This window comes from Ambystoma mexicanum, chromosome 7p, assembly GCF_040938575.1.
Source record: "Ambystoma mexicanum isolate Mex_15411 chromosome 7p, UKY_AmexF1_1, whole genome shotgun sequence".
Lineage (NCBI taxonomy): Eukaryota > Metazoa > Chordata > Amphibia > Caudata > Ambystomatidae > Ambystoma > Ambystoma mexicanum.
In genome coordinates this window covers 324,744,293-324,769,591 of record NC_090939.1, presented here as the reverse complement: position 1 = coordinate 324,769,591, position 25,299 = coordinate 324,744,293, and the positions used below count along the sequence as shown (strand labels likewise).

General features: G+C 47.7%; 1 protein-coding gene and 1 long non-coding RNA gene across 3 annotated transcripts in view; one reads left to right on the top strand and one right to left on the bottom strand.

Annotated features, from left to right (window-relative positions):
* Positions 1-25,299, top strand: part of JAM2 (junctional adhesion molecule 2) — a 653,454-nt gene that overhangs the window by 514,709 nt on the left and 113,446 nt on the right. The gene's annotated exons all lie outside the window — the stretch shown is intronic.
* Positions 5,868-6,995, bottom strand: LOC138526065 (uncharacterized). The gene is made up of 3 exons (XR_011283473.1): positions 6,693-6,995; positions 6,478-6,575; positions 5,868-5,975 (listed from the first exon to the last, which is right to left on the bottom strand). It is a non-coding gene; the product is annotated as an uncharacterized lncRNA (long non-coding RNA).

The window sequence follows — 25,299 nt, the reverse complement described above, 5'->3', positions numbered from 1 at the left end:
GTTAGGAAATGACGTTTGGCAATGTACTTCTGCTCTCACCGTCTCAGGTGAGGATTGTAGGGCCTCCACCCCCATGGCAACATCTGGCTTCTCTGAATGGCTCATTGTCCGATTCGGCCTTTACTGGTGTGATTGACTGTCCATAGTCAACGGCCTTGGCCAAGTTACCTTGGATGGCAAAACGGATCCTAGTCAGCAGGTTCGCGCACACATGGAAAGTTCAGTTATTAACAAACAACCACTGTCCACAGCCAACCGAAGAAAGGGGGAGCCTAAGAAAGTTTTCTAAAAGAAAGGAAAAACAAAACACTAAGAGCGGATCCTGGTCCAATGTCATAGGAAAGGGAAGTAAGACAATCCTCCCAGAGGGTCATTCCTGAAAAGAAAAGGTCGCCCTCTCCCTCATTCGGTTCTTATCATATCTAGATTATTTATTGTTAACTGCTCAGGGGACTGCATGCTATCAAATCCCCTCTTTTGTGCTTCTCTAGCAACAACACATTTCTATTCAAACAGTGAGAGATTGTGATAGCTGAGCCAACGCAGAAATGAATACAAGTTCACTCATTGCAGTTATTCATCAAATGGTACTGCTCTTGCTGTCGCTCGTAGGATTCGACATATGTCTCTTGGAACACAAAGGATGGATATAAGTCATCCTGCGGGTCATATCTGATGGGCCTGGAAAGTGCTTTATTAACCACTGTTCCCCCTTAGCTATTGCAACAGTTCCGACAGCATACCATGGTACCCGTCAGAAAAACAAAGAACAGTGTTACACATTCAGTTGTGGGGAGATAAAGTTGTTCCACAGAGCATATTACATCACATCATAGGGAGTACACAGGGTGGCTGTTCGGTGGGTAACTTGAAAAGCCTTTTTTGGTTAATTGAAAACTACCTCTAACACTTCTAAGCTTTTCTTAATATCTGTTAAATTCTTTACCTCTGTAATTAGACCCATTAAATTCTCAAACCTCCATGGCACAACCTTGGAACACTCCTGAAAGAACTTGATATGAAATTGATTTTCTCTCTATCACTGGCCAGAATATATCAAACGGTCACGTTCCTGTCTGAAATAAGAAATGGATGTCAACACTTTGTGTAGACACAAGCTCAACACACATATGTTTTCCTACTGAAATAGCAATCTACAATTTGCTGTGAGTCCCACTCCTCTTCCATCCTAAAATATTTTGTTTCCCACCAGTAACACCTAATCTATAGCTAACCTACTAAGACATTGCGCCTAGGGGGATTGCAGAGGCCATATTTTCCAAGTGGAAGCCATGCCTAACCATACATCAGAGTTTATCCCTGGGGTAGTGGTCAGTTAGTAAGCTGAACTCTTGGGAGGTCTCAAATCCCACTGTGATGAATCCAAGGAATTCATCCCCTCTCCCCATGGGGGAGCCACCCCTTTAAGGTGAGGGAGGTGAGCATACTAAGCTTAACACCGCCTAGGGGAGAGGATAAGTGGGATCTCACATGGGGTGACACCCCTCTGGGGACAGGCAATCCCTGAATAGGGATATGTATTAACCTCCCTCACCCCAAGATTCTAATAGTTTATTTGTTACATGGGAATTCATGTGTGTGAAAAAATTACCCCTTTGTACACAGATGACTGGGATGGTTTCTGACCCCTTTCAGGCACTGTTGACTATGCAGGGCACGAAAGGGAGAGAAGACCACCTCCTACCTACACCTAAGATAAGAGGCCTGACAGCCAAGTACCAACAAGAGAGAGAAGTGCACGCCTGGCATGGTGGGCGGAAACTCAGAGAGTTCCCTACTAAGACCCGGGCCAAGGGAGCTGGATTACAGAGGACCAGCAACAGCATGAAATACCTGACCCGCAACTGAGCAGGCCCAAGCGAGGCCGGAGCCGAACACCCATGGAAAAGGACAGCGGGAAAAGGACAGTTGCTGTAACTGATGCAGAGCTGTTCAACAAATCTGCAACAGGAATGCCAAATCTGCCAAACAAAACAGCTAAGAGCACCACGCAAACATACTCGGTCACTCCAGGAAACCAAGAGGAGGGTGGGAAGGGTAACCAAAACCTCAGAGCACGATGAGAACCAGAAGGGCCCAGAGTGGGCCGAAAGCAGAACGTCCCCAAGAATGGGTGTAAAACCTGAGACCCGAGGGTGGGGAGAGAACCAGAAGGGCTCAAAGTCTGCCAAAAACCGACTGACCCCAAGAAGGTCTATGAAATCCATGACCCTGCAGCGGGGTGGAAACCAAAGGTGTTCTGAACAGGGGTATAAGTGTTCATTCATGTGGATAGGATTTTCCCTGTCTGTGTTTGGAAATGATGTTTGGCAATGTACTTCTGGCTTCTACTCCCTGATGATGTCTGGCTTCTCGTAACAGCTTGGTCTTATCCGGCCTGTGCCAGTGTGATCCACTGGCCTTAGTTCAATGACTTTGTTCCAGTTACCTCGGATGTTAAAAAGGCTCATAGTCAGCAGTTTCTGGCACTCATGCACAGTTCAGTGCTTAACGAACAATCAGTGTCCATAGTCAAGAGGGGAAAGGAGTAGCCTAGGAAAGTCCACTAAAAGAAAGAAAAAATAAACCACCAAGGAAGGGATTATGGTCCTATATCACTGGAGCATCAATCCTTCCAGAGAACGTTCCTGTAGAAAAGGTCCTCCCTCCTCCGGTTCTGATCATATTCAGATTATTTATTCATTTATTTATTTACTAGACCATGCTACCACCGTGGGTTTGCCATTGGAATGGGAAGGAGATGCTTGAAAACCTCTCCTCTATTCTGAGGCTCAGGAAGTGGAAGTTGGTCTTGTATCTCTATTCAGTCCTGTTCGGCCCTTCTTTTCAACTGGAATTCTGGTTGAGTGGTATGGGCCTCATAGGCATATTAGTGTCCGCAGGCCGTTTGGACTGCCTGTTGCAACACAGATTTGACATCCAGGCCATTGGGGGGAGTTACTGAACTTTTCCAGAGTTGTAGTTTCCTTCACCTCTTCCAGTTTCATCCTATCTATCCATGTGACAAATGAACTCTGAATCCTCTAGCATAATTGTCTTAAACATCTTCATCAGCAGAGGAGCAATGAAATGGCCAAAATAAAGCAGCCCCAGTGGTCCTTCTTCCATTAGGCAGTTTCAGTGGCTCTCTCAAAGTTTGCAAAGAAAGCTCCTACGTCATCCCCTTTACAATATCAATAGAGAATGTTCGGTGGAAGCTATGCTACTGCTTCTTTCATTGATTGATTACTTTGAACTGTCCAGTAACCAATTCCTTGAGAATTCTCTCTAATTGCATTTTTTGAGTGTGGAAGGACTTGAGTCAATGCCTCTTCTGATGAATCAACAGAGTTAGGGTATGTAGTTAATGTGGTTTGCAAGTAACAACAGAAAGTAGGGGATTAGGCTCTGTGAATGGGTCTGGCACCTGACCCTGTCAAGAGGCGAAGCAGACCCTCACAAACTGGAGTTGGGAGGGACCCAGTCCCTGTCCCTTCTACTTGTGCCGACTTGCATGAAATTAGTATGACCTTTTCCTGCCCCATGCCTGTACTGTGCAATGCTGGCTAGTCTCTTTATTGTCACGTACGACTTTAGAATCCAGCATGCTTAATGGTGGACGAACGAGCGAGGAACCCAGTCGGGAGAGACAGCAGGAAGCTGCCCTGCTGCAGAGCAACGTCTACATAGGAGCACATCAAAGACACTGTGCTACCCGAACCAGTACAAAAGTAATAACTCCAGCTTCAGCAAGTATGCTGAATGGTCCACTCAGTATTCCAGGAACCTCAGCGCTCTATGCAAGACCCACTAAGACAATTATCTTTCCGGCAACATGGCCACAAAGAAGTTCCCCTCCGAACCGGCATGCTACATTTCCAGAAGTCCCTTTCATTAACTAGAACTTTCACTATGATAATAGCGTGCCGCTAATACCAAAGGCAGGCAGACCCACGAACGAGTATGGGTCTTAAAACACCCTTTATGTGTTTGGCCACTTGTAACACCTGCTCGGGTGAAAGGAAAGCCAGTGGTTGCCCCGGGTAACTAGTTGAGGGAGAGAGCCATTGGAGAGGGAAAGAGGAAAAAAAAGGGGGGCACAGGAAACCGGATGTTGTGGCATATTCGAGTGAGGTCAAGGGAGTAGCAGGTGGACCAAAAGATTAAGCAGAGGAATGGTGGTGCAGAGGAGTGTAGAGGAGGTTTGCTGAAAGAGTGTGAAAGGTGAGGTTCAGAAAGTGGTATTTGGTTTTGAGTGAGCATGCAAGGTGTGTGAGTGGAGCTGGTATAGCGAGAGTGGAAAGCAAATGGGAAGGTGACAGGAGGTGAGTGAAAGGAGAATGACTGGGGAGAAGGTGTGGGTGACGTGTAGAGAAGGTGTGGGTGACGTGTAGAGAAGCAGTAGTAGTGTGGAGAGGCGTGAATAGTAGTGTAGAGAGGGGAGGGGAGTAATAGGTTGGAGAGGGGAGAGTAGTAGTGTGGAAAGGGAAGCATAGCAATGGCAAGAAAGTAGAAGAGTATCAGTGCAGTGAGGGAGAGTAGTACCATTTTGGAGAGGAGAGTGCACTAGTAGGGAGTGGTTGGGCTAGACACTACTACTGTGGGAGGTTTTTGTAGTCATTAGCTCTTTGCTAGCCCTTTCATACTCTGCACCTCCTTTGGTCTCCTCTTCCTTGCTAGCAATATCCCCTTCCTTCTTCCTACATTTCTCCTGCTGGCTTCACTTTAGGCTTACATTCCTTCTTCCTCTCTGTTCTTCCTCCTTTTCCTTTCCTCTTCATTGCTCTGCCACACTATTGCCTTCTAGCCTCACCTTCTTGCTGTGTTTCTGTCTCTCCCCTTCTTGTCCATGCTCTCCTTCCTTCAACTCTATTCTCCCTCCTCCCACTTTCTCCTCTGCACTCCTCCACTTATGCTTTCCCTTTTCCCTCGTATATGCCAGCTCTCACTTTTCTCTCCTCTGCCTCTGCTCTCAATTTTCTCCACGCTGCCTTTGCTCTCCCTTTCATCTCCTCCACCTGTTCTCTCCCTTCCCCTTCCTATACCTCGGCTCTTACTTATGCCTTCACTCTCATTTCTACCTACTCCCCATTTGCTCTCACTTGTCCCTGCTCTGCCTCCTCTCTGTCTACCGTCCTCGTTACAACATCATGCACTAGTCTCTGCCTCTTTCACTGCACTACTGACTCTTGCACTTTCACCTGCTATCCTTCCTGTTTTATTCCCCTGCTAAATTGATCATAGAATTTAAAATGGGTTAAAGGGGCACAGGTTTGTTTGAAGCTTGCTAACAGAGCTTGTTATTGGGAACTGATACTGATAGGCAGGCGGGCTGCACCACAATTCTGCCAGCCATGGCTATTCCTACTTGGCCTGCCACTTTGTTTTTAACACAGACTGAGGGGGCGGTGCTGCTTGGGAGTGGTGATTTCTCCTTTACTTGCTAACATAGCAGAACTTCATGTGTCGGAGATCGGCTAAATGAGCAATTCCAGATTTCCCACATTGAGAGACAGATTTGTGTTACCGAGACTGATCATGGACAGAATAATGGGGGATTGAGCCCAGGCTATGGATGGACGGGGGATCATAGAGGATCCTCTGTACACCCCCTGACTCCTACATAACGGAGAGGGTGGAGATCCCCTGCCCCCAGGTTCAATCCCATTCATTAGCCACCAACATAGTACCTCATTAAACACCCCAGACCACAGGGTACCGGACACATTTCTACATAGACTGTAAACAGTGGTTTGCCTCACTCCCTGCGCTCCTAACTCATAGTTGTTGTTAGCATAGAGTGTATCTAAATATATAGATAAATACCATAAATGTCACTTAAATTAGTGGATAACTGACAAAAGGAAAGTTCTTAAAGTTCCATAGATTTTAATCCACTGTAAACAAAACGCCACGCCAACACGTGCTTCAGCCCTCTCTGGCCGTCCTCAGGGCGTTATCAAATTATACATGTGCTTCAAACATTAGAAAATATCAAAAGATTGTACCATTAGATTGTTAGAACAAAGTATCATACAATGTTGCAAAAGCATGAGATATAGCACAAAAACATAGTTGGGGTATGCAGGGAAAACCAGGGGGAGAGGGAGAAGAGGAAACAAAAAGAAAGAGACACAAGAGAAACCATTAGTATACTCTTACTGGTCCAAGTTGTAATGACTATTATAAAAGAAATATCTGAATTTAACTAAAAACAACGGTAATAGATGTGTGCGCGACATCACCAAAAAGAGAACAGTCCTTCTAATCAGAGTACCTGATAACTTTGTTCAATGATGTAGAAATCCATATATTATGTTTGAGAACGTCGGTATAACCATTATTTTGCTAACAAACTTCCCAAAAAATTAAATAATTTCTGTAAGAACAGATAAAGCCGGTTTTATAATAAATGAATAAGTAATGCGAAAAATACCATATCCGTAAGTAGGGTACGAAAAACTAACACTAGCTTACCAGCGAGTCATATGCTTTCCATGCGCAGTCATATGCACAGTGGTTGGGTATGTTATTCTGATTCTTGCCATCTATCCTCTTGCAGGTTTCTGCGTGGTCTAAGGTACACGGACAGGTAAATAGAAAAGCGGGATTGCATCAGTCCATTATTAAAGGAATTAAAGTTAGAGGGCTTTCGTAATGGTTTCTATAACCACTCTGTTTCTGCAGCTTACCATTCACAGCTTGAATGCTTTCGTATCAGTTCATCAGTGTCAGTTTCCCGATCGTGTCCTCCTTAGAGTGCGGGCGTTGTCCGAGGTGCCCTATGGCAGTTCTTCAGGAAGTATCTAGTCATTGGTCACATGACCCGTCGTAACGCTGGTTACCTAGCGACCCACCTAATTGTTTTTACTTTCTTTGTGCCTTCCAAAGCAGCTTCGCATTAATTAGGTCATGGAACGGGGTACCGTTATCACTATTTTGTGTTAGTCAGACAGAAATAATGTGTGTATACGGACACAGCATTTAAAACATGATTGCTGGGTAGCTCGAGTCAAAAGTACACAGATTGTGTGCCAAGTGTGAAGGGCCTAATTGTTTGGTCATAGGTTGCCTGGCAACCCACAGTGGCTCGCTCTCAATGTGCGTCCTTGCAAACCTGTTTGCTATATACATTTGTTATGTCACAAAGTTCAAATTGAATGGTGTAATAAAGATAGTGAGGACAAAGAAACTATCCATGTGTAGTATCAAAGTAAAAATGCACGTGAGGGGTCATAAAATAATCCACATTCAGCGGACAAAATATCGCTCTGAGTACAATGACAACAATCAAACTTCCTAACTCGCATATACACTCATAAGTACCCATATGAATTCCATAGATGCAAATTCTTATGAGCAAAATAGGGTCCAAATTTTGTTAAACACGCACCCATTTTTATTATTATGCTGCCCCATGAACTCATTGGCGGTAATGTACTGCGCAATGTGAGCTGAACCTGGTCCCTGGCCATATTGGTCATTATGCGTTAATGATCATAAATAATTAATGAAGAGGGGGCATTCGAAAAATGAGGTACCTCTGAACGGACTACCCTTTAAGTTGTGATGTGGTGACGTCATATAATCTCAACATTATGTCATTGATTTGTTAATTGTGATCACAAAAATACATTAAGTTTGTGTTCTTGGTTCAGTCCAAGCTGGACACATCGTAACCTACAAATCATTCGTGCTTCTGTTGTCTGTCGCCACCTCTTGCATGTGGCTTGATATGTTGCAGACCCTCGAATCTGATGTTGCCTCTGTGTTCCATTTGATGTTCCTTTTGCCAATGTGTTGCAAAGGGCAATTTGATGTCTTTGCTATTCAAGTTTGCTAGGTGTTCTCTGATCCTAATTCTAAGCTCCCGAATGGTACTGCCTATATACACTTTCTTACATACACATATTATTCCATATATGATGTACTTTGAGAGACAATTAATAAAGTCCATGATATCGACTTTCAAATTACCATGACAAGTGAAAACTTTAGTCAGAGACAAGGCAAATTGACAAAAGTTACAAGTCCCACATTTGTGGAAGCCACTGAGTCTGGGTAAGCCAGTTATCCTGTCTGTTGGAACCAGATTTTAGAAAAGAGGGACAGTATATTCCTGAGAGTCGGCGCTCTCGAGAAAATGATCTTGGGTTTCTCTGTAATATAGTTTACCAGGTCTGGGTCTAGTTGTAGAAAGTTCCTATGTTTCTTCAGAATATGGTAAATACATTTTGAGTCGCTAGAAAATTTGGTGATAAAGTTAACAAATTGTGGCAAGCCAGTAGTACTTTTAGCTTGCTCTCCAGTAGTTTGTCCCAAGAGAGAGGGTCGCGTTATAGTTTTGGCATTCTTTAATGCATGATTAATAGTAGCAGTAGTATATCCTCTTTCATGGAATCTGGTTCCTATAGACTTACATTCTGCTTCAAATTGCACAACTTCACTGCAATTCCTTCTTGCTCTGAGAAACTCGCCACGTGGTATGTTATTTATGACATTCCTTCTATGGCTGCTTTTAGCATGCAGGATAGAATTTACTGAAGTTTCTTTACGAAATGTACAGGTTTGAATAGTTTGGTCGGTTATATAAATTTTGAGATCCAAGAACATGATTTCTTTGACATCAATGTGTCCAGTGATTGTATTTCGAGCTAATTCTGATTGAGGAAATGCATGAAATCATTAAATTGAGTATGTGTACTTGCCCACATTGCAAAAATATTGTCAATGTACCTCCTCCATACAGGAATAAACTCACTGTATGGATTATTTTGAAATATGTATAAGTCCTCATAATATGCCATAAATAGATTGGCTAGGGCGGGGGCATACTTTGCACCCATCGGAATTCCCTTGGGTTTGGGTATAATAATCTCCATTGAATATGAACTGATTATGATTGAGAGTAAACTCCACAAAGTTTTTAAGCATCTGAACATGTACGGCATGAGATGCCGAATGTGATCTGAAAGTGTGGTCTATTGTCTTAAGTGCCAGTGTATGCTCAATCGATGTATACAGTGCAGTAACATCTAGGGTAACTAGAAAATAATGTGACTTCCAGGTGATATTATTCAAGATTTGTAGAAAATGAGTTGTATCTTTCAAGTAAGCTGGAATTGTGGGTACTAAATCCTTAATACAGGAGTCAATGTAAGTTGCTAAGTTCTCAGTGACCCCTCCTTGACCACTTGTGATTGGTCTAACAGATGGTAGATTAACATAAGGTCTATGTATCTTAGGTAATAGGTACAGCGTGGGCATAAGGGGGCTAGTATTAATCAGGAACTGTTTTTCATTATCGGTTAGCATGCCTCTTTGATACCATTCCTGAATTAGTATCTGTAGTTCTTGAACAGTTTGAGCAGTCTGATTTTTAGTCAGTTTTTGATAGCAGCCCGGTGTTGTTAAATGATCTTGAGCCATGCTAACATAATCTGATTTGTTGAGGATAACAATATTACCTCCTTTGTCCGCCTCCTTGATAACCAGCGTATCGTCCATGGCAAGTTCCTTAAGTGCCAATTGTTCAGTTTTGTTGGGATTTTTGCTGATATAGCCCCTATGTTGTCCATCCATATATTGATGGATCTCCTTAGTAATTGCTCTATAGAAAATTTCAATTGCATTGTCTCCAGTATACGGTGGTGTAAATTTGGATCTATTTTTATGTTCCGTGATGTCCATATTTCATTGGTGTACACCTAAGTCTCTTTGGATCTCGGTTATTGATTGTTCATTTTCCCCTGCCAGGTTAGCTCTTTACGGCTATTTATTCAAAGCTTACAAGTACATAGAAATAACTCATAAAAATAACATGGACATAGTTCACAGAAGAAATAAAGAAGTCAAAAGGAAATACATCACCGTGAGCATAATTGAAGTCCTCATCGCGTCGAGAAGCAGCTGGAAGACTCCGGGGACAGCCAGGCCGAGAGTACCACAGCTCACAGGAAGACCAGACGGAGCGTCCTTCTCTGGCTGAAGTCTCACCTGACCCCCTCCGTGCCTTCACATATATACACACTCCACAAAGGGGAGTTAATTCCCGAACATTCTGGAAATTGCACTTGCGCAGTTGAGGAACAGCAGTCAATTGCCAGCTGGGTCAATCGAGAGCTCCCCTCAAGGAACGCAGGGCCTCCCTGCTCTAAAAACATGCTCCACGGAGAACAGTAGCAGGCCATAACAACATTAGCTTTTCCAGCAGAAATGGCCTTGACTGCATACCAAGTTTGAAAAAGCATGTTTGTCTCAGCACTGAGAATCTAACACTTCAGCAAAATGTGTGCAGCCTTTCACTGCGAAGTTAAGTAAATATCCAACATGGCTCCGAGCACTCCCAGAATGCATTGCACGCCCGCACCATTTTGAACCAAGCATAAATCAAGCATAACAATTCCACCCTTTGGATATTTATCTTCCGTAGCCAGGTGGCACTGGAACTGGTCTCTGAAACCTACGAAATGTTAAAACTAAATTGGGAACTCATTGAAGGCAACAACAACAAGCAATTATAATAAACAATGTAATAAAAATGCAAGCAAAAATATAACGTAGTGTACCCCCAATATCAGGTATCCATGAAAATAACCAATCCCACCAGTTTTTGTTACGATCTTGAGACACTTGAGAAATGAGATCCCTTAAACCTCGAATGTGACTTTCAATGGATCGTGAGTGGTCACTCAAATTGAAGCAACACATACCTTCAAAGGCATTACACCCTAAATTATGTTTCAGCAATAAGTAATCAACAGCAGCTCTGTTCTGTAAAGTTGCTTTTCTAATAACTTGACTATCAAGGAGTAATTCTTCTAAAGCCTGCGAAGTAAGATTAAGGCTTTTAACTACTAAACACGCTAATTTCATCAAAGATGTGTAACCTCCAGCAGCTAAACCCCAAACACCTACTAATGAAAGGGTTAATGCTAAAACCTCAGCTTCTGATAGCAAATGTACATGTGAATCACAGTCAGGAGATAGCCCTACAGATTCAAAGGTTGACCTTTAACCTCGAATTATCGCTGAGTGTAAAGGAAATATCATTAGTCCTAATCGAGTCAACGCACATGGACCTCCAGAAATGTTAGCTGGAATATAAGTATATGTAATGTTGCCACATGAAAAGAGCCATCCTGTTGGAAGTTTCACATGATTTAAATGACTAGCAGTTATCACTGTATGATTGCAAGACATAGTGTTATTTACACTGGTGCATTTGCGTGACATTCGTGAACACAGTCTCCTCTCGAACGTAGTATGATTGTATTGATTGGTTAACTCTATTTGTCTGCATTTACCAATTTCGTGTGCATTGCACGTCATAATGTGGCACACATCACCTTGGGTTATATTGGATGTAATCACACGTGTCAAATTTCTCCACTTCTTGTCGGTTTCTTGGCAGAACCTACAATATTCGTAAACTGAAAAAGATTGTCTAATGTCTGAGTCTTGAACTAAAGAATCATTATGTGGGACGCCGAAAATATGCTTTAAAACTGGAACAGGCGTCGGCACCGCTACTAAACATGTTGTCAATAAAGCTTCAGCATTGGGCACATCAGTCAAACAAAAGTGTGATATATTCAGTACTTGCTGTGCCAGATATATCCACATATTTTCTTCTTGGGTTATCATAGGAGAGTGTTTCCTCCGTCTTACAAAGGGCTCCTGCACAACTGGCATCAAGGTCATTTTCACTTGCTCCCAATGTGTTTGTCGCAATTCACAGATCCATGTCTTCGGTCTGGCAGGCTTGTCGGCACTGGCATAGGGCTGCTTGGGGACAACATTATTCATCACTATCAGTATCCCCTTGATCACTGGCACAGATGTGACATTTGTTGCTGGTGACAGAAGATCGTCTAACCCGTCCAAATGGAGTCCATTTAGTGCCACAGTCACACCACCAGGATCTACAAGGCAAACCCAGAAAAGAGATATCAGTGTTGCACATCATTCCCCTAGATAACATTTGTTTGTGGGTACATATTGCCATTTCTTTCTACCAGGCTCCATTACTAAAACCACTTGATCTTTGCCTGATGCAATGACATCTGCTGGCACTGGTGGGCCAAGTGGCTTTTCCACCCACACCTTTGCACCCGGTACCATACTGTCTGAAGAGCCAAAACCGCGATCCCCATGGGTAGTTAACACTGTAGGAGGTTCCCCTTTCTTAATCATGGACAATTTAATGGGAATGACTATCAATTGGACCACTCGATCATCCTTGTGTATTGATAACAACTGATCCCCACTATTCATTAAGATGACTTTGATCTCACCTTGGTAATCAGCATCAATTACCCCTCCCAACACTTGAACTCCCTTCAATGCTAGGCCAGATCTAGGGGCAATCCATCCCATATGCTCTGGGGGAATCTGTACTCCAATCCCTGTTTCAATAACAACTATTCCTCTTGGATCTAATCTGATTTCTTCATTAGAATGGAAGTCTACCCCTGCTGACACTGGAGTTGCTCGATAGGGAGCTAAAAAACCTGGTGTAATTTCCCAGTATAACAATGTTTCTCTAACTGAATTTGGGTTGAACCTGTAAATTAGGAGTCATTAATCATATCAAAGGAGTTTCATGTTCATACACAGGCCTATTGTTCAGCACTTGCACCGCATCAAACACATGATCACGCCAGCCTGCCAAACTGCCATCTCCAGATTTGCGCAACTGTTCTTTCAGTAACCCATTCATTCGTTCAATTAGCCCTGCTGCAGCTGAGTGGTAGGGGATGTGATATATCCACACAATGTTCTTTTCCTGACAAAACTCCTGGATTAGTTTGCCTTTGAAATGTGACCCATTGTCACTTTGAATCTGCAAAGGCACTCCATAATGTAATATGATCTGATCTAGCAATCTGATGGTATTCAATTGGGTTGCACGGCAAAACCATCAAATATCCCGAGTATGTATCTACAATAGTGCATGCATACTGACAACCTCTGCTATTTGGCATAGGACCGATATAATCAATCTGCCAAATTTGACCTGGTAATTTTCCTCTTCTCAATGTACCTTGAACAATCTGAGGTATAGGTCTATGCAATTGGTGTTGGCACACGGGACACTGCAAAATGATTGTTTTCACTAGTTCTAACGGAAGACTGATGCTTCGAGCTTGTGCCCACCTGATAGTAGCCTTTTCTCCAAGGTGTCCACTTTTCTGATGGGCCCATTTGGCCAAACCCTCCATATCGTCTTCCCGAGCCTCTGCATCCATTATCGCAATTTTGGTGTGTTCGTCTGCAACAGAATTAAACCAACGTTCTAATGAATCTGTGGCACAATGTGCGTCCACATGATATACAGTGACTTCACTTTGCAACAACATTTCTGCAATATCTTGCCACAGTTCCTTTCCCCACAACTCTTTTGAATGAATCTTCCATCCATTCTTTTGCCAAGTCGACAACCACACTGCCAATCCATTCGCCACTGACCATGAATCAGTGTATACATGGCATTGACCAGGGGTCTCTTGTTTCAATGCTTGGTAAACTGCGTAAAGTTCTGCAAACTGACTGCTCTTTCCTTTCTCTGTCAACATCTTTTTGTTTTGGGATTGTACGACACTGCTTTCCAGTACCGCTCAGTTCCCACATATCGAGCTGACCCATCCGTGAACCAAGCATGCTCTGTTTGCTCCACGGTCAAATCACTGTAAGGGACTCCCCATTTCACGGGAGACTCACGTTTTTCAGGCACCTCCGGTGGTATGTAATCTGAGGGCTACTTGCTCATGTAATTTTGCCAATCCACCCTTTCCTGATTTGGCTCTGTCTTGAATATACCATTTCCACTTAATTATGCTGGCTTCTTGAGCATGTCCTATATGATGCGTTTTAGGAGAGCTCAGTACCCACTGCATGATTGGTATTTCAGGTCTCATGAATACATCATGACCTAAGGTCATCTGCTCGGTATCAACAATAGCCCAATAACATTCCAGCAATTGCTTCTCAAACGGAGTATATGAGTTACCAGCATCGGGCAACTTACGACTCCAAAATCCTAATGGCACACATTTCCTGTCTTGTTTCTGCCACAGACTCCAGTTAGCATACTTGTCTTGCACAGACACATTTAATTCCACTTCGCCTTCCTTCAAGGGCCATAAATCAAGCACCTGCTGCACCGTGTCTTTCGCCATCTCAAAGGCTCTCTGCTGCTCTTCCCCCCACTGAAACTCATATTTCTTACGTGTCACTTTGTAGAGGGGGGGCAATATCTGCCCTAAATGCAGAATGTGCTGTCTCCAAAACCCAAACAGTCCTATAAACTGCTGAGCCTGCTTTTTGGTCGTTGGAGTGGTGAATTCAAGTATTTTCTGTTGTGCTTTTGGCACCATTTCTCGATGCCCATGATGCCACTGAATCCCTAAGAATATCACTGTTTCAGCTGGACCTTGAATTTTACTCGGATTAATCTCCCACCCTTCCTTATTCAATCCTTCTATAAGGACATCTAGCTGACTTTGCACGCTATGCTCATCCTTGCCCTGGATCAAAATATCATCAATGTAATGAGAGATTTGTATGTCAGGTTTACACAGTATCTTGTCTATGTGCTCTGCCACCAGCCGGTGACAAATAGTCGGACTGTGCATGTACCCCATGGGTAGTCTCGTGAAAGTGTACCGACGTCCACCCCATGAAAATGCAAACTGTTCTTGACACTCGTCAGCAATTGGCACGGAGAAAAATGCATTAGCTAAATCGATCACTGCATACCAAGTCCCCTCAAACTTTTGGACATTTTCAATCAAAGTAATAGCATCTGGGACTGCGGGCACTAAGGGAGGAGTGTGTTTATTCAACTCCCTGTAATCCACCGTCATCCTCCATGACCCATCCCCCTTATTAATGGGTCAGAACGGATTGTTCCATGATGTGGTAATTGGGCGTAATACACCTGCCTCCACGTACTCTTTGATGGTGTCTGAGATTTCCTTGTGCCCCCCAGGAATGCGGTATTGTTTCATGGCTACCCGCTTAGTCGCCACTGGCACTTGCACTGGGGGCATCTTCAATTTGCCTACAGTAAGGGGTGTACAAATTAATGCACTCACCCCAAACTGGTACGTTTTACCGCCAAGTCCCAAGGTTAGCCCTTCCAAAATATCAAAGCCAATTATATATTTAGGTATTGGGACAATCAACACTTGGTATTTCTGCCTCTTTAAGTTCCCTATTTTCATCTCCACTCTCGTTTGCACTCCTTTCCCCCTAAACCTATAATCGTAAACTGTTTGCCTTTAAATCGTGTCGGATTACCATGAATCAAAGAGGCCTCCGCCCCGGTGTCTATCAATGCTCACACCCTTTGTGTGTTTCCTGGCCCCCAAAAAATCTTAACATCAACATGAGGCCGCCTATCCATTTTTATGCGGGCAGACGCTGCCGGAGCTTGGCCGAAGCCCTAGTCAAACTTCGAATGAGTGTGACTCGTCTCCGCCTCTAGCATCGCACTCACCACCTTTCTCAAATCTGCATATGTCGGCTAGTACGGTGAAGGTGTCCCCATAGACCCTTCATCTTGTTCTTCTGCAGGGGGAGCAGAAGGTGAGGCGTCCCCCTGTGTCGTGGTTACAACTTGTTTCTTAACCTGTTTATTTCGTTCTTTGGCTGCAAGTCCTCGTTTTTTGTAAAATTCATACATTACTCTGGTTTCAATGCCATCAATTTCTTCGTGTGGCACACCATCCTTTAACAAAGCCAAAAACATGTCTTTTCAGGACACTCGGGAGTCCCTGCTATCTTGCCGCCTGCCTTCGGTTCTTCTCTCACTGCGCACCTCTCTCTCTCGTGGCTTGTTATCGCTCTTATCCCCCTCTCCCAAATCTGCAAGTTGCCGAATGGCATCTGCTACCTCATCCGTAGCCTTGCCCGTCATGCCTACGAGCAAAGTCATAATGATACTTTTGTATGCAGGTGGCGCAGTTCTAATCACCATGTTTCGAGTTGAGACTGAGAGCGGCACGGCTCCCATGTGATCAGGAGCATCTATGTGAATCGCCTCTTTCATACCATGCTCTCTGACTTTTTGAATTGCTTCTCTCAACGTATACCACTTTGTTTCTTCACTGGGCCAATATGTGGTAATAGGGTATTTACGGTTACATGCTTGGGCTATCAGGTGCAACAAACACACCTGCGTATCTTGACCATTACCATCAGGGGACGGTCCTGCTCTTAAGACCTCCTGTACATTGGTGTCAATAATTGACAGGGGTAAAAAACATGGTGAATCAGTGGAATCTACCAACAACCCTGCAGCACCCCCGTCTAGTAATCTCACCATCCATGTTAATAAAGCTTCCCCTGATGTTTGCCTGAAAAGGGTAATAATTTCCCTAACCTCCTGTTGTGTGTAATCTTCAAAAGCACTTAAAACCACCATACCACCACCAGGATTCTGCGGGTGTGGTCTGGCTCGTCGCCTTCTAACAGGCTTCGCCGCCACCGTTTTCTGTTTCACCTCTGGTTTGGGGTCAGACTCTTCTGCAGAACTATTTTCTAGACTGGTCGAATCAAAAATATCACCATCTCATTTGTCCGGATCCCAGTCTACACCAGCGGTAGCGATTACAGTTGTCACCTTTCTTTTGTTGACCCCTCCCCGTCTTTTCCTATACTTATATCGCGCTACTCTGAGTGCTGCCCTCTCGGCCACCGCCTGATATGTGTCGGGCTTATCTTTAAACAATTTAATTTGAACCTGCTGCATTAACGCAGTCTGCCGTTCTGCAGCTAGTTCTCTCTCTAATCTCAAAACCTCAGCTTTCATATCCATTTGCCTCTGATGTATTTTCTTATAAGCATGCAAAAGAACCCAACCTCACCTACCTGATGACGCGCATTCTTTACCACGTTCTACTGGAACTTGTTGCAAGCATGCAATTATATCAGTCGGATCGGCATCTCCCAATCCTTGATCCCAAGTTTCACTTAAACTGGCACCACATGCCCACGCTTGAGCCAACTTATCATACAGACTCTTAGTCCAACCTGGAATAACAACATCAGAACAGTCACCGCCAGCGGTAACGCTCTTCTTCTTGAACAAACTACTCATTATCACAAGCAAAGCAAAGCCTCGTTGAACCTATATATTTTCTTCTCCACACTGCAATCACTCCCACAGGCACTCAAACAGTTACCATAGAGCAAAAAAACTTCGCTTACACGACAACCAAATCTTATTTATATTTCAACAGATTCTTGGATGCACGGAACAACTCATCACGTACATCCTGTTCCTGATGACAAAAATTTACTGCTCTCCCCCGAAAAGTGTACGAAACAACCATAAATCATCAATGCAATAATGGAGCAAGTACTTTGAACCACAAAAACAGACAGACACAATAACTCACAACCACGCACTCTTAGAAGATAAATCAGCTATTTACGGCTATTAATTCAAAGCTTACAAGTACATAGAAATAACTCATAAAAATAACATGGGCATAGTTCACAGAAGAAATAAAGAAGTCAAAAGGAAATACATCACCGTGAGCGAAATGAAGTCCTCCTCTCGTCCAGAAGCGGCTGGAAGACTCCGGGGACAGCCAGGCCGAGAGTACCACAGCTCACAGGAAGGCCAGACGGAGCGTCCTTCTCTGGCTGAAGTCTCACCTGACCCCCTCCGTGCCTTCACATATATACACACTCCACAAAGGGGAGTTAATTCCCGAAGATTCTGGAAATTGCACTTGCGCAGTTGAGGAACAGCCGTCGATTGCCAGCTGGGTCAATCGAGAGCTCCCCTCAAGGAACGCAGGGACTCCCTGCTCTAAAAACACGCTCAACGGAGAACAGTAGCAAGCCATAACAACGTTAGTTTTCCCAGCAGAAATGGCCTTGACTGCATACCAAGTTTGAAAAAGCATGTTTGTCTCAGCACTGTGAATCTAACACTTAAGCAAAATGTGTGCAGCCTTTCACTGCGAAGTGAAGTAAATATCCAACATGGCTCCAAGCGCTCCCAGAATGCATTGCGCGCCCGCGCCATTTTGATCCAAGCATAAATCAAGCATAACACTCGATTATTGATTGTTCATTTTCCCCTGCCAGGTTTGCAAGTACATGTATGTTCTCAATTTCCTGTATGCTCCTACTGCTAATAGGGGGTAACATTATCTGTTGTTGAAAAAATGTTGGTTTATTGTGAAAATGTTTTTTGTTTTAATTTTCTTGTAAATTTGTACAAATCTATTTGTACCTCTGTCATATCAGATGCGTTCCATGACCTAATTAATGTGAAGCTGCTTTGGGAGGCACAAAGAAAGTAAAAACAATTAGGTGGGTCGCTAGGCAACCAGCGTTACGACAGTTCATGTGACCGATGACTAGATACTTCCTGCAGAACTGCCATAGGGCACCTCGGACAACACCCACACTCTAACGAGGACGCGATTGGGAAACCGACACCGATGAACTGATACAAACGCATTCAAGCTGTGAATGGTAAACCTCAGAAACAGACATGGTAATTCATAGAATTTCGCACAAAAGTGGCGCACGCGGCTGGCGCACAGTGTCCTCGTGCGATACACTGCGCCAGCCGCGTGCGATAAAATCCATTTCATCGCACAGCGTATTCATGGATTTCAGCCTCCAAAACCAGCCGTGGCGCAGAGTGGCGCAGCGACCCTGCAGCAGCGCCAGTTACGCCCCCAAGAACGCTCTCACGCAAGGAAAAGCCATCAAAATTCCCAATTCATCGCAAAGGGCTGCGCTAACCCTGGACCAGTTCACAGGGCTGCCAAACAGCAAACGCCAAGCGGGGAACGTGTATTTCAGTGGTTCGCGGGAAGTTTCACACGCGATTGTCCTGGGTACGTGTACATCAGGGGTGCGTGTGAAGTAGCACACGCAATTCCATCAGGGCATGTGTATTCCAGGGGTGTGTGGGAAGTATGGCACGCAATATCAGCAGGGTACGTGTATTTCAGGGGTGCATGCGAAGTATCACACGCGATTCCATCAGGGTAAGTGTATTTCAGGGGTGTGTGGGAAGTATCACACGCAATTCCATCAGGGCACGTGTATTTCAGGGGTGCGCGGGTAGCACTACATGTGAATTGGCCATGTGGGTCCTCCCAGGTGTTCCCTCTACACCCTCCACGGCCCCTGCAGCCAGCCCACACCACAGGGGACTACCCTGCACCCCTGCTCATATCCCGCAGGCAGCCCATCCATGGCTAGGCCCCCCAGCCAAGCCGCATGTCACCTTGCACAACAACGCATGTCTCCCAGCACCCTCACCCCCCAGCACTTTGGGGCAGCTGCCAGCAGGCCCCCACACATGTCCAACTCATGTCCCCCTGCACCCCCAGCCCCCAGCACTGTGGGTCACCCTCCACCAGGCCCATACTCATGTCTCCCAGCACCCCCACCCCCCAGCATCCAGGGGCACCCTCCACCAGACCCCCACTCCTTTCTACCACCCCTCCACCCCCCAGCAGTGCGATTCACCTGTGTACGTGTATATCAGGGTTGTGCGTGTAGTCTGACATGCAAATTCATCAGGGTACGTGTATTATGGGTCCGCGGGAAGTTCCACACGCGAATGCCCTGGGTACGTGTATTTCGGGGTGCGCGGGAAGTTCCACACGCGATTTCAGCAGGGTACGTGTATTCCAAGGTGCGCGGGAAGTACCACACGCGTTTGCCCTGGGCACGTGTATTTCGGGGTGCGCGGGAAGTTCCACACGCAAATTCAACAGGGTACGTGTATTCCAAGGTGCGCGGGAAGTTCCACACGCGATTGCCCTGGGTACGTGTATTTCGGGGTGCGCGGGAAGTTCCACACGTGATTTCAGCAGGGTACGTGTATTTCAAGGTGTGCGGGAAGTTCCACATGCGATTGTCCGTGGTGCGTGTATTGCGGGGTGCAAGGGAAGTTCCACACGCGATTTCAGCAGGGTACGTGTATTCCAAGGTGCACGGGAAGTACCACACGCGATTGCCCTGGGCACATGTATTTCGGGGTGCGCGGGAAGTTCCACACACGAATTCAGCAGGGTACGTGTATTCCAAGGTGTGGGGGAAGTTCCACACGCGATTGCCCTAGGCACGTGTATTTCAGGGTGCGCGGAAAGTTCCACACGCGATTGTCCATGATGCGTGTATTTCGGGTTGCGCGTGAATTTTCACACGCGATTTCAGCAGGGTACGTGTATTCCGGGGGTGCCAGGCAGTCCTACACGTGAATCGGCCGTGTGGGTCCTCCCAGCTGTTCACTCAACACCCTCCACGGCCCCTGCAGGTGGCCCACACCACAGGGGACTACCCTGCACATGTCCCGCAGGCAGCCCTACCACCATGCCCATGCCCCCCAGCCAACCCACATGTCACCTTGCACTACTGCCCACCAACGCATGTCCCCCTGCACCCCCACCCCCCAGCATCCAGGGGCACCCTCCACCAGGCCACCACTCATGTCGCCCTGCACCCCCGCCCCCAGCACTGTGGCCCACCCTCCACCAGGCCCACATTCATGTCCAACTCATGTCCCCCTGCACCCCCACCCCCCAGCACTGTGGGCCACCCTCCACCAGGCCCCACTCATGTCTCCCAGCACCCCCACCCCCCAGCACTGTGGGGCACCCTCCACCAGGCCCCCACTCACGTCTCCCAGCACCCCCACCCCCCAGCACTGTGGGCCACCCTCCACCGGGCCACCCTCCACCAGGCCCCCACTCATGTCTCCCAGCACCTCCGCCCCTCAGCACTGTGGGGCACCCTCCACCAGGCCCCCACTCATGTCCAACTCATGTCCCCCTGCACCCCCACCCCCCAGCACTGTGGGGCAACCTCCACCAGGCCCCCACTCATGTCCCCCTGCACCCCCACCCCCCAGCACTGTTGGGCACCCTCCACCAGGCCCCCACTCATGTCCAACTCATGTCCCCCTGCACCCCCACCCCCCAGCACTGTAGGCCACCCTCCACCAGGCCCACACTCATGTCCAACTCATGCCCCCCTGCACCCCAGCACTGTGGGGCACCCTCCACCAGGCCCCCACTCATGTCCAGTTCATGTCCCCCTGCACCCCCACCCCCCTGCACTGTGGGCCACCCTCCACCAGGCCCCCACTCATGTCTCCCAGCACCCCCACCCCCCAGCACTGTGGGGCACCCTCCACCAGGCCCCCACTCATGTCTCCCAGCACCCCCACCCCCCAGCACTGTGGGCCACCCTCCACCAGGCCCCCACTCATGTCTCCCAGCACCCCCATCCCCCCAGCACTGTGGAGCACCCTCCACCAGGCCCCCACTCATGTCCAACTCATGTCCCCCTGCACCCCCACCCCCCAGCACTGTGGGGCACCCTCCACCAGGCCCCCACTCATGTCCAACTCATGTCCCCCTGCACCCCCACCCCCCAGCACTGTGGGCCACTCTCCACCAGGCCCACACTCATGTCCAACTCATGTCCCCCTGCACCCCGACCCCCAGCACTGTGGGGCACCCTCCACCAGGCCCCCACTCATGTCCAACTCATGTCCCCCTGCACCCCCACCCCCCTGCACTGTGGGGCACCCTCCACCAGGCCCCCACTCATGTCCAACTCATGTCCCCCTGCACGCCCACCCCCCTGCACTGTGGGCCACCCCCCACCAGTCAGGGGCACCTGCCAGCAGGCCCCCACACATGTCCCCCAGCCAACATGTCTTCACAATCTAGATCCCTGGGCCTTATGGGCAGCCTCCAAATGCCAAACACCCACCCGAGTATTGCATCCACCCACTTAGAAATGGCAATTACATGATACAACCCCAATGGCAAGTTTGTAAATGAACACATGTCCCTCACATACACACAATGGGTGTCAGTGAATGTCAAAACCCATATCATGATATGCATGAAACCAATGAGATGATACTACACATTGAAGTTTGAAGAAAAAATATGTATTAAAAGCAACATAAATTGAATCAAAAATAAACAAACGAAAATGGGAATTAAAAAAAAGAAAGCAGCATGTCCGTAAAATAATGTAAAACCACAAATCATAATCCAAAGGAAAGGTGTCCAAAGTCACAGTTCACAAAAGTAAATCCAATGGAAAATTAAAAAACCATTGCCCCATGGGTAAATCATAAAAAGAAATTAGAAAATCCAACAGTCAACTACATACAGATAAACAGTCCAGGGTCCATGATCCCAACAGAAGAAATGAAACCTATCTAATAACACTACCTAATAAAAAAAACTATATACAAAAATGTGGCCCATTGTCCAAAAGGTCCAAAAAAAAATGCAAAACCAAAGGAAACCTAACACTAACTACAGAACTATTTACAAGGGCAGCGGGCCAGTCCGACGGCTCACTTCAGGATGTTCCGGGCCAGGGCATCATCGAACACCTGCTCAATGTCCCGGAGGCGGTCCTCTTCCATGGCCCTGAGGGTCCGCAGGGCCGTCGACATGTTCACCTCCAACTCCCTGCGGATTGCCTCGAGGCACTCGGCTCGCCTCAGGGCCCTCCGTATGGAGTTCTCCACCCTGACCATCGTGAGCCGTGCCTCTTCCGCCCGCTGCCGCTCCGCATCTATGGCGTGGCCCAACCACTGCCACATGGAAGACACTTCCCGTCATGGGTCCTCCTGCCCTCCGGCCGATGCCTGCCCCTCCGATGTCGAAGGCCCCGAGCCATCATGGCTCCCACCTCGTTGCTGCTGCTGCTGTGCCTGTGCCCGTGCCCTGGCTCCTGCTGCCTGCACATCCTCCACCGGCTGGGGTGCAGTCGTTGATGTGGCCACCCCTGCTGGACGTCCGACTCCCGACTGTGGCAGGGATGCCTCCTCCACCAGCCTGGCCGCACAGTCAGAGGCAGCTCCACAGGGCACCCAGCTGACTAATGGGTGGGAAGATGGCACAGAGGACGACTAGCGCATAGAGGGTTCAGTTGAGGAGGGGGTCTGAGCAAGCCCCATCAAACGGAGGAATCCGGCCTGGGTGACCTGTCCCAGTAGGCCGACGCGGTCACCGAGCCATTCGAGATGACGTGCAGTCTCCTCATGAAAAGACTGCAGGTCACCTCGCATGGCCCGTTGACGCAACGCCACACCAGTCAGGACAGGCTCAACCCGGACCCGGATAGCCACGTCCGCAGGCAGAGGAAGGCCAGTTGTCGTGAGCTTATCCCCTGCCTAAAAACGGGTCTGGACGTAGGCATCCCTGCTGGTGCAAGATGATGCAGTGACAGGATCAGGGACAGGATCGCACACGCACCTCCGCGGCGGCCTCTGCTGCCTCCTGTCCCTGGTCCTGCACTGCACCACTAGCACCAGTGGAATCCCCACCTCCAGACCCCGTCTCTGTTGCTTGCACGGCCTCCTCCTCCACCAAACCCCCCACCAACCTGGATGACTCTGTGCCATCTTCCCCCGTTGGGCCCTGTGGGGTCCCAGCTGCCCCTTCTGCTGCCGAGGAGTCCAACTCCGACCTCCGCCTCTTGGACCTCCCCCACGGCAGCTGCGGCCTGGGACGCGGCACCGGACTCCTCACTCCCCGACGAGATTACAACCTGGGAGGGGAGCCGGGCCTTGCGTCTCCGGCTGGTGGTGCGATCCCCGCCTCTGTGCTCCACAGCACCTTCTCTGCCCTCTTCATCAGTTGACGCTGCAGACAGGGAGAAATAAAACACAGGCATCAGGGCACTGTACAATGGACACATACACACATGACAGTTGTACATGAGTGGCATTGACAAACCTCAGACATGGCATCACAATCGCCAACACACATGTCAACTTGCACACATGAGCCATACCACAGCCATATCGCAACTGCCAGCACCATCCATACACATACAACAGCATGAGCAGGCAAAGGTGAGCCAGACATCACATGCAACACAGGGAGTGCACTACACATGTACACACACCACCACACTTGCATGCATGTATACACCTCTGCCAACTGTCGCAGTGTTCAGATCAGCATCCATGTCACATCTGCCAATCAGGCTTCCACATCCCGCTGTCACATGCATCCATGTTGCATCACTGTTGTACCCTTGTAAAATACACACACATTCACATGTACACAGTGCTGATACATGCAGCTGAAAACAACATCCATGTGTGACATCACGAACATGCCTACTTACATACACATTCATCCAAACATGTGTGCCCACACAACTGCATTTGGCATGCAAGCCTACACACACAAGCACCATCCATGTCTCACACATGACAGCCCTTGCATGTGTTAGCCTCACGGCCCCGTACACCCCCACACATACTTGGCCCCATACAAACACATGTGCAACCTGCACACTACTGGCACATCACCACACGCACAGCTTAAAATCATGATGCATGTACACTTACCGCTCGACTCCAGACAGGTCTGCCTCTCAAGGTCCTGGACGTGGAGCGCTGGGGATATGCGTTCCAGGATCCTCATCTGATCGTCCGATAAGTGGCCCTGGCGCCCCTTCAAGAGGCGCTGGGCCTTGTTGAGGGTCCTGGACCTGAAGTCCTCCCAGCGCTTCTTGACATGTTGGAAGTCGCGGACTGCCACCCCCTCCGCGTTGATGGCAGTCACGTTGTCCGTCCAGATCCGAGTCCGTCCTTCCTTGTCGGCACGCAAACTTCCGAAGAGGGCATCATACTGCCCCAGGACTTGCTCCACCAGGGCACCAACTTCGGGGGCAGTGAAGCTGGTGCCCCTCTGCCTCTCTGGCCTGGGGTTGTCAGTGGTGCCAGATGTTGCAGTGCCCGACATGACAACCCCAGAGGCAGGAGTGGGTGGGCAACTGGGTCCTGGGGCTGGGCTGCGGAGCGATGGAATCCCAGTCGGGAGTCTTCGCTTCCAGCAGGGGTGGTCACAGCAACAGCACTCCTGGCTGATGTGCAGGCAGCAAATGGCAGGGCACGTGGGCAGCAGGCAATCAGGCAGCAGCAGATGGCAGGTGGGAGCGTGCTCAGAGCTCTGGGGGGCAGTAATTTGGCCTTCTGGGCAGGAGCGTGGTCTTCCGTGTGCTTACGCGTGGCCAGCTTGATACGAAGTGATTTGGCACGTGAAAATCCAGCATGTCTGCGTGTAATTTGAGGAAAGGGCCTTAGCGCGTCAGCACACATATGCAAATTCATTGGCCCAAAGGCCACCAGCGCGTATGCGCGTCTGTGACATGCGTGCGCGGGCATTTCCCTGTACACGGGTGCATGTTACACGTCCAATGACGGCACGTCAGAGTGTCAGCTCGTGTAATTGGAGGATGGGGCCTTAGCGCGTACACGCGGAAGTG